Source organism: Triticum urartu, chromosome 6A (assembly GCF_056163025.1).
Source record: "Triticum urartu cultivar PI428250 chromosome 6A, HENAU_Tu73, whole genome shotgun sequence".
Lineage (NCBI taxonomy): Eukaryota > Viridiplantae > Streptophyta > Magnoliopsida > Poales > Poaceae > Triticum > Triticum urartu.
Window position 1 is genome coordinate 192,295,788 of NC_141878.1, and position 14,063 is coordinate 192,309,850.

Below are 14,063 nucleotides of genomic sequence, written 5' to 3' on the forward strand. Positions count from 1 at the left end.
GCCGAACTCCCTAAAGAGTACGGCGCGTACTCCAATTGGATCATGCACTTTGACGGCTCTAAAATGCTGGCTGGTCTGGGGGCTGGCGTCGTCCTGACGTCCCCCACCGGAGATACAGTCCAATACGTACTCCAAATACTATACACAGACTCCAACAACGCAGCCGAATATGAGGCCCTATTACACGGTCTCCGGATGGCAGTTTCCATGGGCATTCAATGCCTGGAGGTGCGTGGGGACTCGAAACTCGCAATATCTCAAATAAATGGAGACTTCAATGCCAAGGATCTGAAAATGGCGGCAAATCGCAACACCTCCTCAAAATGTCAGCTCGGTTTGAGGGGCTTGAATTCCACCATGTGGCTCGGGAAAACAATCAGGCGGCGGATATCCTCACTCGTATCGGTTCTAAGCGCGATCCTATCCCACCTAACATCTTCTTGGAAAGGCTGTTTAAGCCATCCGTGGTATGGGAAGGGGACACCGGTAACAATAGTCCGGACCCGGCCACAACACCAGATACCGAACACTCTGACACAATCGGAGGCTCTGCCATCTAAATAACACCTTCAGCCCACGTGATAATGGCCATCATCGCCCCGTGGACAGAACCATTCCTGGCCTACCTAACCAGGCAGGAACTACGTGAGGACCAAAATGAGGCACGCTGCATAGTGCGGCGATCTAAAGCCTACAAGGTCCACGAGGGAGAGCTTTATAAGAAAAGCACTACCAGAGTCCTTCAAAGGTGCATCTCCGAAGAGGAAGGGCGGAAGCTTTTGGCAGAAATCCATGCTGGACTCGGCGGCCACCACGCCGCAGCCCGGACCCTTGTAAGCAAGGCCTTCCATACAGGTTTCTATTGGCCGACAGCCTGAGAAGATGCACAATATCTGGTCCAACGTTGCGTCGGTTGCCAGCTTTTTGCAAACCAAAGCCATATGCCACCTACCGCTCTCCAAACAATCCCCATTACTTGGCCCTTTACGGTTTGGGGGCTTGATATGGTTGGACCCCTTAAAGGGGGAACCCGTAAGAAAAAAATACTTACTGGTCATGGTGGATAAATTCACCAAATGGGTAGAAGCCAAACCCGTTAAAACGACTGAATCCAGACCGGTGATAGACTTCATATCTGGGGTTGTACACCATTATGGCATCCCCCACAGCATCATCACTGACAACGGCACGAGCTTTACAGCCGATGAGGTAAAACTTTGGTGCAGGAACATGGGCATCAAGCTCGATTATGCTTCTGTCTATCACCCGCAAACTAACGGTCAAGTCGAGCGAGAAAATGGTCTTATTATGAGCGGCATCAAACCCAAATTAGTGCAGTCCTTAAAGGAATCAAACACGCACTGGGTAGAGGAGCTCGACTCCGTACTATGGGGGCTGCGGACCATGCCGAATCGCACTACCAGATACACACCATTTTTTATGGTGTACGGCGCAGAGGCGGTTCTGCCTTGCGACATAATTCATGACTCACCTCGAGTGCGCATGTACGAAGAAAAAGAGGCTGAGCTCGATCGGCAGGACAGTTTGGACGCCCTGGAGGAGGAGCGCGACGTGGCAAAAGCCCGTTCCGCATTCTATCAGCAACAGGCTCGAAAGTATCAAAGCAGAGAAGTATGGGCCAAAACCTATAACGTTGGCGAACTAGTTCTACGCCTGCCGGAGAAGAAAAAGAACAAGCTCAAGACCAAATGGGAAGGTCCCTTCATTATTGACCAGGTTCTGACCGGTGGAGCGTACCGTCTGTGGGATGCATCGGACAATCGACTCGAGCCAAACCCATGGAACGCAGCCAGACTCCGAAGATTCTACGCCTAGTGCCAGACTCTATGTTCGTCTCCTTACCCCCGTCAATTTTTTGCATATCCGTTATCTGTCTTTTATCTCTTTCTCCCTTCTTTTTTCTTCTCCTCAAGGCCTTAAAAGGCTAACTTGTGTCTTGACTACACAATCTTGACGCGCTAACCGCGCTCATTATACCTGGGAGCTTCTTATACAGAAGCTTAATATAACTATTTTTCTGGGCTTTATGCCCCACACATGTGTTATTCTTCCACATGTACCTTTTTTCACCATTATATGCATTGATATGACTTAAGTTTTGGCCAAGATGGGTTGCCTGGCTCTTGTATTTATGCCCTACGTTCTCGTTAATTCGACTAGGGCATAAGGGGAGCACCTCTGCGATTGTTACTGCCGGGTCAGCCGGATGTGTACCTCAGACTGGGTGAAGCCGAAAGCTAGCATTCTTAAGGGAATATTCGGCCGGTGAACAAAAGATGACTCCTGTTCATTTTGATACATGCCCCCAGATGTTTATAGCATGCGTCTCTTTTCGCAGTTCGGACATGCACATTAGGGCATGCGTACCCAGGGAAAGGAACCCTTAATGGAACTATTCTCCATGGAAGATGTTTCTTACTATCCATGTAATATAACATAGCTAGTTGGGTACTTGTCTGTTCAAGCACTTATGACCCATACGCCTGGTTTCCACGCATACCCCGGTTTTTACATAACCGAGCGGGTATACGGATACACTCCGGACTATCGGGTCCAGAGGTCGAAGCGAAAAGGTCTGCCATGACAAATGATTTACAATCCGGCTAGGGACATTATATATGTCACTTAAAGTACATAGTCACTAAGACTGACTAAATTCTTCTTCTATACCATCCAACAGGTTGTCTAGCCTACAGTCCTGTTGGGAATACTTTGCGGCTAATTCTACTTGGTCATACACCAAACTGACGGGGATCTCTTTCCCATCGTGCCCCACAGGTCCGACCTCGGCCATGTGGTTTGGGTCAGCTTTGGTATATCGCGTCTTCACCATGGCCCAGGCTTCCTTTGCACCTTGTCGGCAGGCTGATATCTTCCATAATCGGAAGCGTCGCCGCGCTCCCTTGAGCTTCTCTATAAGCTCCCCCATGCCTCCTGGCGGGGAGGCGGATGGCCACAAGGCTTGGGCAATACCCTGCATCACCTGCCGAACTTGTTCGTGCAGTCGTGAGAGCTCTGGTAGAAGATCACCCACAGACCCAGGCATCTCCTCCGTGGGACGACCCGTCAGCATACCTGCAGACATAACTCTGTTAGTCGGCTTCTTCGCTGAACTCTTTCAAAAGTTCTTTCAAGCACTTACTGAAAATGTTGCGTCGAAGCCGCTTATTCTCCTTCATGGAGTCCGTAAGCTGGGCTCGGAAATCTTTCAGTTCCAAGCCCAGCTGGATATTGGCGTCCTGGAGATTATTTTTCTCCTGCCTGACCCGCGTAAGCACGCGCTCGCCAGCATTTAGCTGTCGATTAGCACGTTGCGCATTCTCCGGCACGGCCTCCGGAGTCATCTGCAACATCTATTGTTAGATTTGCATGCATGCCGCATACTATCTGGTACCTGACATTCTTTGCAATGGAAACAAGTGTTACCAAAGGGGGCCTTCTCAGACTCCTTCAACGCGGCAACTGTGGCCCGTAGCTGGGCTTTGCACTCTTCCAGCTCTTGAGACAATTGGGTATTCTTCTCTGTAAGAACCTGCACAAATAATGATCCTTAAATCAGTTGTGTCAACTGTTTCAAGTCTCAGTGGCTACTGATATATATAATCGTCAGATTTTCTTACCCGTATATCCTTTACATAATGTTCCGTGGCTCTGGCAAGACCGTTTTGAGCAGCACGGATGTACGCGTCTCCTGAGTTAAAGGCATCGAACGCCTCTTGGGAGAAACAAGTGTCACGGAGTACGGCCCGGCGACGCCTGTGATTCATGGCGCTCTCCACTTCGGAATTTGTAGCAGATAGTCTATCCGCATCCTCTATAGGAGGAGCATCCGGCATTCGCCCCGTGTTAGCTTCCGCCTCTATGTCCGGCCCTGCAGCCCGACTGGTGGAGGCGTGGTCGGCAACCTCTCCGGATATAGTCCGGCGAGCATTTTTCCTACTAGGAAACATGGACGTCATTATATTTTAAGAAAGACGACAAACCACGGAGCGAGGTTCTGTATCATACCTCTGCGCCGGCGTCTCAATCTTGACCGCCTTCCTTTTTGGCCTACCCGGCTTCGGTGTCCCTTGTTGGCGAGTCACTGCGGGTTCGGCATGGCGTCCCGAGGGCCTTCCCTGTAAAACACCATATGTGTACGGTAGGTGAAGTGCATAAAAGGGAATCCTTCTCGGAAGTTGGGACTCCGGTTTTTCTTACATGCGATGGAGGGAGTAGCCCAGGATAGTCGGCTATGATGGCCACCATGGCATCATCGCAGCTCAATTGATAGAATGTCATGTCGATCAGCTTCACAAATATGTCCGGATCCTCTTCAAGTCCGGGATCGGGGGCCCGGTCAGGGTCCTCCGGTTTTGGAGGTGGGTTGTTGACCTCCCTTACAACTTTTCACAGTTCCTGCCATGAAACGGCAAGGTGAGTATTTATGACGAAGAATGCGGGAAGGTTGGGAGTAAAAGGTGACAACTCACCCAGCTTGGAGGGTTGTACATGGAGAATCCATCCCGTGCCTTAATACGGATGAACTCCTCTTCCTCTCCCTTGAACAGATCGGACAGAATTTTTGCTAGAGCAACAACTGAGTCCGGTCCCTTACGCCCGCAGTGGGTGGCATCATCTTCCCCGTTAAAATGCCATATGGGGTGCACTCGATATTGAAGTGGTTGCACCCCCCGCATTATACATATGGACATAACTTCGATTATTGTCAGTCCTAATTGAGCCAGCACTTTTATGCGGCCCATCAGGTAAAGCACTTCTCCGTTATCTTCCTCCTGAGGGCTCCGTGGGCGCCAGCTTCGGCGTTTCTTCAAAGGGGCATTGTCAAACTCGGGAAGACCCATCCGAATAGGACCTGGAAGGGGGACGTCCTCCATGTAAAACCACTCCGAAGGCCAGTCTTCGGACGCCTTCTTCGGGGTACCGGACGGGTATCCAGTCCCGGCGATGCGCCATATTTCGGCTCCGCCCACTTGATATATTGACCCCTCCTGTGTACGGGGCACAAGGCAGAATAGCCTTTTCCATAGCTCGAAATGAGCTTCGCAGCCCAGAAACATCTCACAAAGGGCAACATAACCAGCGATGTGTAATATGGAAGCGGGGATGAAATTATGCAACTAGAGGCCATAAAACTCCAGGAGCCCGCGGAGGAACGGATGGATTGGAAATCCAAGTCCTCTTAGTAAATAAGGGACAAGGCATACCCGCTCCCCCTTGGAGGGATTGGGGAAGCTCTCCGCTTGCTCCCCGCCATTGTAGGTGGCGAGCCCGGCTCGAACGGGGACCATATACGCTGGTGGGAGAAATCCCTGGGTATGTAACTCTACTAATTGGCTGTGCGGGACGGAACACTTCTCCCAATCACTGGGCTTAGGGCTACGGGAGCGGGAGGAGGAGCTGCGATGGCCGGCCATGTTGGAATGGATTTTTCCGAGCGCGCTCCGATGGATACTCGTCATGGGAGGATGGTGTGGTCTGGATCTAAGAATCCCCGTCTCTTTAATAGACAATTTACTTACATGGCTAGGGTGGCGAATGTAAAATGCCCTGGCTCCTCGCATTCGCTCGACACGTGGAAGATAGCCCTTATTGAGCGCGGAAGCCAAGAAGTGCAACATTTATGGGGAGCCGGACACTACTCAATGGATATTCAGAATTTGGAGAGGAACCCGTCTTGCAATGCCGAAGACAATCTGCGCGTCGGACTCATCGTCATTGAAGCCTGGTTCAGGGGCTACTGAGGGAGTCCTGGATTAGGGGGTCTCCGGACAGCCGGACTATATTCTTTGGCCGGACTGTTGAACTATGAAGATACAAGATCGAAGACTTCGTCTCGTGTCCGGATGGGACTCTCCTTGGCGTGGAAGGCAAGCTTGGCAATACGGATACGTAGATCTCCTCCCTTTAACCGACGATGTGTAACCCTAGCCTCCTCCGGTGTCTATATAAACCGGAGGGTTTAGTCCGTAGGACAACAATCATACCATAGGCTAGCTTCTAGGGTTTACCCTCTACGATCTCGTGGTAGATCAACTCTTGTAATACTCACTAGATCATAGATGGCGCGCATTGCTGCGCCCGTCTATTTTGGCTCTTAGTTGTTAGGAATAAAAGTAACTTGTATACATTTGTTTACAAAGCTTTCAAATATTGTGCTTGTCTCCTCCATAATGGTATTTAGGCAGAAAAGAAATATTTTGAGTTTTTGGTATTTAGGCAGAAAAGAAATATTTTGAGTTTTTCCTTCGCGTCTAATATTCGAGTTGTGATATTAAGCAGTATTAAGCGCATGAGATATGAATTAGGAGATATGAATTAGGATGATTGATATGGATTGTGGCATCTCCCGCAAAGGTTCACATCACGATAGCTACAAAATAGAATATTGAGGAAAGATAGAGGAAAGACATTAGGAATACTCGAGAGAAGAAAATAGGCAGTACAAATATTTCAGAACTTCCAATATATTATCAAGAAAATCTCAATGCGTTCTGGCCAGTGATACAATTACACTACATCATCATATTATAACGGTCAAGTATTCTTGCATTGCACCAGGATAGATGCGTGAATGTGCACTTGCTCAGATTTGAGGTCGTAAAATTCCATCCGATCTACAATAATAAAAGCCGTAAGCTCAATATCAAATGCCAGTGGGTTGTGAAACAATGTCTCAAGTTGTGCTACATGTTAACCGACTTACAATTGCTTACATCGAAATACAAACAAAATACTATTAGTAAGGCAAATCAATTGAAGAAATAAATACATAAGCAGTGTCCCAAGGAGAAGTATAAGACAGTTATAATTGCTCTGTAAATAACGTGGTGTATGTTGATGAAGGAAACAATAATAACAACATTACCTACATAACATTTTTGCTAATATCCGTAAGAGAACATCATCTATCGAATCAGAATCATAATTGAGTGTCGTTTACAAAACTGTCCTTACTATATCAAATGAGAATTGCATGAAGTGATTAAAGCTCAGTGTATGTGCATGAATGTAGATGTGCCCGTAATAATTACGATACCTTCCACATGCTAACGCTGGAGTAAAATTAGCCAATTGCTTTTAAGACACAACAAAATATCAAAATAAGTTCACAAGAAATTTACCGAATTTTGTGGCAAAGAGATACCTAAAGTAATGTGTGGAAGATCGCAAACCAGTCACTTGATGGTACGTGAAATTTAAGAATCTTTTGATAAAAAATATTGGCATCCAATTTGTAAGATCCTCTTTCACGGAAACCTATGCCGCCTTAAATTAAGAAAGAAACAAAAATGTGCAAGCTAAAAATAAGCTCAGAATATCTAATGGGGCAGCATTACAGCCAATTGATAGATACCAACGTGTTGACACCATTCAATCAGTAAGCATTGGTCTTAATTCAGACAAAGAGGCTATACATATTAAATTAAGGATTTTGTCCATCATTTGTAATTATCATTTTCTGATTTTCATTTAAAAGTGTGACAAACCAGGCAGCCTTGTTAAAATCCTGAAAATAGAAGTACCTTAATCACCCATTTTGACATGCCTTATCTGACTCGAGATATTCTCACAAACCAGCAAAAAATGCAACCTCAAACTGAATTGAAATAAGGTAGGAAAATCTCACATTCATGTGTATTATTCGGTAATAGGTATGTACCAGGGGTTGCGGTCATGCAGTAGGCTGCGCAAGTAGAGGCAATAACGGTGGCGATCTCTCGCGCTCCGGCTCACAGTTTGAACTTAATTACCTAACAATTCACATAGTTTGTTTTGATGGGGATCATGCCATTTCAGAGAAAAAAATAAGCATCTGAACAAATAATAATATTAGCATAGAATGGCAAGAAAACAACATACAAAATGACTGGATTGTTCATATTGGATAACATATTTAAATATGAAATGAACAAACAAGCGAGGTGATATAGTGGATACAATGAAACCTGGTTCCTAGCAAAGGGCGATGGGATGAAATCCTCAGTTTGTAGATTGGTTGCTGCAAACAAAACATATAATTAACAACTTTGCCATAGCAACCAATCAAAACTGCGAAATGGTTACAAACAATTTCTGATATAAATGTAATTAGGAGTCTCATTTCGAAACATAAATAAACACATGTCTCCATCAACAGTAAGAACCGAAAAGCAAAATCTGAGCAAAACAAACTGTAGAGAGGAAACGGGGTGAGGGTCCTTACCTTGTTGCTGCTGGCTTATGTTGCTTGGGGATGCCATGACTGCTGGCTTGGGAGGAGGACAACAGGGAGAAGGTCATACGGAAAGAAGCAGCCATGGACGTAGTTGTCGGGGGATGTGGTGATTGATGCCGTTGAGAATCCAGACAAGCAGATGTGTGGTCGAAGAGGAGGAAAAAGGGGTAATTCTACATGTGTATTTTGTTAGTTTATGGACTGATAGCTTCAAAAGAAAAACTTCGTTAACTGGGTTACATGTTAATTATTTGCATATATGGAAGTTCTCTTTATAGGAAGACAGACATATAATTGGAACCCATGTTTTTTCATAAAAGGTGAGAGCATATAGTCATGTACATCAACCATGATAACAGATGGAGTTAATATATTTTTTATGTGTCAACCCAGATAATTTCTTGATTATATTAGCATCTCAACAGCTGTTTGGATTTGTGATGAAGATAATCTCCTGATAATCATATTCTAAAGATATAAAGAGAGTTTAGTAGCGATGTGAAATTCACGTCAAGGATCAGTGGTTAGTTCTACCTTTCAGTAAATATAAGAGACTTGCTTCAGTTAGAGAAGAGAAATCAGTGTCCAAAAAAGTACTAATCTGATGTTTCTATATGTACAGAAATTGTAGGTTCTGTACAACAATATGTGACATCAATTGAAGTGTCTAGTCTAGTTGGCAGACTGATTTCCCTACAAATTGGTGAATCAGCAAGGAAAGGTGGAGAAAACAGGTTTAAGGAGAAAACAGCGGTGGAGGCAGCCGGTGATGCATCATCATATATGTGCTTCTTGTTCTGGATTTTCACCGATGAAAGCAACGCAAAGAAGATGTCAACTGCAATAGGATCCAGAGTAGGCTTTTCTCCGGCTTGCACCAGTGTAACACGAAACAATTCGATGAGCAGCCGAAATGGTCGAGGCTGCAGAATTGAACTTGCCGCTACCAGATCGATGAGAACTGAGAAGGCATCATTTTTTTACTTGTTTTTTTCCCTGCATAACAAACAAAAGAGGAAGGCGAGGATTTATGCAGGATAAATTCATTACGTTTAGCATCCAGTAATTCCATAATTTCATTGTCAAGTTCTAGAGTCCATTAGTTGTATAGCATCCAGTAATTCCATATGTGGTCAAGTGAAGTACTATCATCCAAATATGACTACATAGGACTAATTAAGATCGTACCTAGAGGATGACCAAGCCTGAGACCTCATGGAGAAGATATGGAGCACCGCAGCCACCCTGCATCGTGGTCATCAATTGTGGTGGGGCAGTTGGCGGATGTACAGAAGGCCCAAAGTCCCCCAGCTCACTGGTGGGGATGGAATAGGGCTGCAGCTTGTGTGGCTTCCCATTCTTATCCACACCATCTGTGATCACACTGATCGGCTGCCCCTTGTGCTACAGCACCTCCCTGGCAAACAGATTAATCCCCATGAATTCAGTTACCGAGATTCAACTATAAGTCCATGAGCGAATATACAACATGAGGTGGACCTCCGTATGAAGACCATTTGTCAGGGCGCGTTGTCGTCGGTGAGACGAGTGTTGAGATCTTGAGGAAGCACTGCCCCACGCAGGGTTCCTTGGGACGCACTTTTTGGGCACCACCCCCTCATCCTGCTTCTTGGAGATCTTCACCGGCTTCCCCGTCGTCGCTGCTAGTCCACGCCATGAGAGAGGGAGAGCGATGGGAAGGCGAAGGAGAGCGGCGCCGTAGAGGGAGAGACTCGGGAGCGGACAGTGCCGGAGCAGATCGGGAGGGAGAGAGAGTCGTGGAGGTGGCGGCGATGGAATTAGGATAGGGTTTGGGAGGAGCTAGTCGGGGGAGAGACAGAGACGAGCGATAGATGGGCCGTGGACCGTGCTGGATAGGCCCGATGAACAAGAATGCGCCGATTTTTCTACCGGAGCAGCGTCCCTCCAGGACAGCTGGCCCAACGAGCGAGAGAACGAAGATCGGACGGCCAAAAACGTGCAGAACACCAAATCGAACGGACAGAAACACAAAATCGCTGTGAGGGCAGGGATTAGGTACAGTTATACTGTCCTTAATATTATCAAGATCAATCAAGCAGAACGTGGGATATTACCTCCATCAAGAGGGCCCGAACTTGGGTAAACATCGTGTCCCCCGCGTCCTGTTACCATCCGCCTTAGACGCACAGTTCGAGACCCCCTACCTGAGATCCGCCGGTTTTGACACCGACACAAACCACAAGTCAAACTCGGCCCCACCGAAACTTTCTATCCGGCGCCACCGAGTTCTCCTGACATAGCCACTGTCAGAAACCCTAATCAATTCGGTCTCACCAATGAGATCTCGGTCTCACCGAGAAAGGATTGCAAACTCTCTGTTGCCTATTGCATTAATTTCGGTCTCACCGAAATATGAAATCGGTCCCACTGAGTTTGCTTGGCCAACTCTTTGTTTTGCTTATTACCCAAATCGGTCCCACCGAGTTTGTGTAATCGGTCCAACCGAGATAAGGCTTTACCCTAACCCTAGCACATCGGTCCCACCGAGTTGATCATATCGGTCCCACCAAAATGCCTAACGGTCACATTATGAACCAAATCGGTCCGACCGAGTTTTATGATTCGGTCCCACCGAGTTTGGTGAATTGTGTGTAACGGTTGGATTTTGTGTGGAGGCTATATATACCCCTCCACCCACTCGTCATTTGTGGAGAGAGCCATCAGAATATGCCTACACTTTCAACATACATTTTCTGAGAGAGAACCACCTACACTTGTGTTGAGGTCAAGATATTTCATTCCAACCACATAAATCTTGATCTCTAGCCTTTCTCAAGTTGCTTTCCACTCAAATCATCTTTATACCAAATCAAATCCTATGAGAGAGAGTTGAGTGTTGATGAGACTATCACTTGAAGCACAAGAGCAAGGAATTCATCATCAACACACCATCTATTACCTTTTGGAGAGTGGTGTCTCCTAGATTGGTTAGGTGTCACTTGGGAGCCTCCGTCAAGATTGTGTAGTTGAACCAAGGAGTTTGTACAGGCAAGGAGATTGCCTACTTCGTGAAGATCTACCCTAGTGAGGCAAGTCCTTCGTGGGCGATGGCCATGGTGGGATAGACAAGGTGCTTCTTCGTGGACCCTTCGTGGGTGGAGCCCTCCGTGGACTCGCGCAACCGTTACCCTTCGTGATTTGAAGTCTCCATCAACGTGGATGTACGATAGCACCACCTATCGGAACCACGCCAAAAATCTTCGTGTCTCCAATTGCGTTTGCACACTCCAATCCCATCCCTTTACATTCTTGCAACTTGCATGATTTACTTTCGCTGCTCATATACTCTTGTCATGCTTGCTTGTTATGTATTGGGAATGTTTAAACTTGTGCCAAAACTCCACTTCAACTTAAAGAATTCAAAAACTGCAACTTTTCTTGCTAAGAGTCTATTCACCCCCCTCTAGACACCTCTTCTCGATCCTTTCAGTTGTGTCGGGGTCGGGGTGTCCCGGTGTCGGGGTCGGGGTTGGGGTGTGGTGTCAGGGTGTCGGGGGTCAGGGGTCGGGGTGTCAATTGTCGGGGGTCGGGTGTCAATTGTCGGGGTCTCAGGGTGTCGGGGTCGGGGTGTCGGTGGTTGGGGTCGGGGTGTCGGTGATCGAGGTGTCAGGTGTTGGGGTGTCGGTGGTCATGGTCGGCTCGGGGTGTCGGTGGTCTTCTTCTCCTCCTCCTCTCCTCTAGCTTTCTTCTCCTCCTCCTCTCCTCTTTCTTCTTCTTCTTCTTCTTCTTCTTCTACTACTACTACTACTACTACTTTCTCCTCCTCCTCCTCCTCCTCTTCTTCTTCTTCTTCTTCTTCTTCTTCTCCTTTTTCCTCTTCTTAAACCTAGCACTAATTAACCTAAAACAAAACAGGAAAAAACTACACCTAAACCTAGCTATTCTTCTCCTCCTCCTCCTCTTCTTCTAATTATTGTTAGTTTTTTCATGACTAAACATAAACCTAAAACTAAACTAAACCTAAGACAAAACTAAAAGTAATATAAACTAAAATAAATATAAAACCAAACTAAAAGTAATCTAAACTAAACTAAATCTAAAACAAAACTAAAAGTAATCTAGACTAAAAAAACATAAAAACAAAAAAAGAGGAGAAGAGGGGTGCGGCCAAGGCTCACCTGCGGCAGGGGTGGGACGGTCTGCGGCAGGCCGGCAGGGCCCAGGGGCGCCGGGGTTGCTCGGCGGCGGAGGGGGCGCCGGGCGGTGGTGGCGACGGGGCCGCAGGGCTCCGGGCGGCGGGGTGGCGCTGGCCAGACAGAGGGGGCGCCGGGCGGTGGTGGCGACGGGGCCGCAGGGCTCCAGGTGGCGGGGTGGGGCGGCGACAGCATCTGGGCGGCGGCGGGGTGGCGCTGGCCGGGCGGAGGTGGCGTCGGGCGGTGGTGGCGACGGGGCCGCAGGGCTTCGGGGCGGCGGGGTGGTGTTGCGCTGGGGTGGGGCAGCGGCGGCGGTGCGGGCGTGGGCACGGGTGAGTTGGGGGCACGGGGTGGAGTAAGAGAGAGGGGAGAGACAGAGGGGGGTGGGGCCGGAGAGACAGAGAGGGGGCACGTTCTTTGCCGTCCGCTAGGCGTGCATAGCAGAAGGGGGAGACGGCCGTTAGCTGTGCCCTTTCTTTGTTGTCCGCCAGCGGACGGCAAAGGTCCAGCAGGCAGACGGCAAAGAATCTATGGGTCCCACCTGGCTCTTTGTCGTCTGCCTTCTAGTTCTTTGCCGCCAGCTGGCTGACGGCAAAGAAGCAGCTGACGGCAAATAGCCTTTTGACATCTGCCATTTCTTTGTCGTCCGCTTACTCAAAGCGGACGGCAAAGAGCCTCTTTGCCATCAGCTGGCAGACGTCAAAGAGGAGGCAGACGGCAAAATGCCAGATTCCAGTAGTGCACAACCCACCAGGGCACGCCTGGAAGCCCAGACGTGCCCTTCCAAGCGCGCTCTGGTGGGTTGTGCTCACCTCGGGTGCCTCTCGAGCCGCCTCTTTACTCTATAAATACCCCAATATTCCAGAAACCCGAGGGGTCGACGAAAATCAATTCCAGCCGCCGCAAGTTCCAGAAACCACCAGATCCAATCTAGACACTATCACGGAGGGGTTCATGATGTCCATTGGTGCCTCTCCGATGATGTGTGAGTAGTTCTTTGTAGACCTTCTGGTCCATAGTTAGTAGCTAGATGGCTTCCTCTCTCTCGTTTGATTCTCAATACAGTGGTCTCTTGGAGATCCATATGATGTAATTCATTTTGCGGTGTGTTTGTTGGGATCAGATGAACTTTGAGTTTATGATCAAATCTATCTCTTTTTATCCATGAAATTTATTTGAGTCTTCTTTGATCTCTTTTATTCATGATTTCTTATAGCCTCGTATTTCTTCTCCGATATTTGGGTTTTGTTTGGCCAACTTGATCTATTTATCTTGTAATGGGAATAGGTGCTTTGTGATGGGTTCGATCTTACGGTGCTTGATCCCAGTGACAGAAGGGGAACCGACACATATGTATCGTTGCTATTAAGGATAACAATATGGGGTCTATTCTACATAAATATATCTTGTCTACATCATGTCATCGTTCTTATTGTATTACTCTGTTTCTCCATGAACTTAATACACTAGATGCATGCTGGATAGCGGTCGATGCATGGAGTAATAGTAGTAGATGCAGGTAGGAGTCAGTCTATTAATCTTGGATGTGATGCCTATATAATGATCATTGCCTGGATGTCTTCATGATTATTTGAAGTTCTATCAATTGCCCATCAGTAATTCGTTTACCCACCGTTTGCTATTTTTCT

At 47.4% G+C, this 14,063-nt stretch overlaps 1 long non-coding RNA gene across 1 annotated transcript; it reads right to left on the reverse strand.

Annotated features, from left to right (window-relative positions):
• Positions 1–6,472: 6,472 nt before the first annotated feature.
• On the reverse strand, positions 6,473–10,119 carry LOC125512291 (uncharacterized). Its single transcript, XR_007285286.2, has 5 exons — positions 9,740–10,119; positions 9,428–9,656; positions 8,228–9,235; positions 7,685–8,023; positions 6,473–6,638 (listed from the first exon to the last, which is right to left on the reverse strand). It is a non-coding gene; the product is annotated as an uncharacterized LOC125512291 (long non-coding RNA).
• Between the last annotated feature and the right edge of the window lie 3,944 nt (positions 10,120–14,063).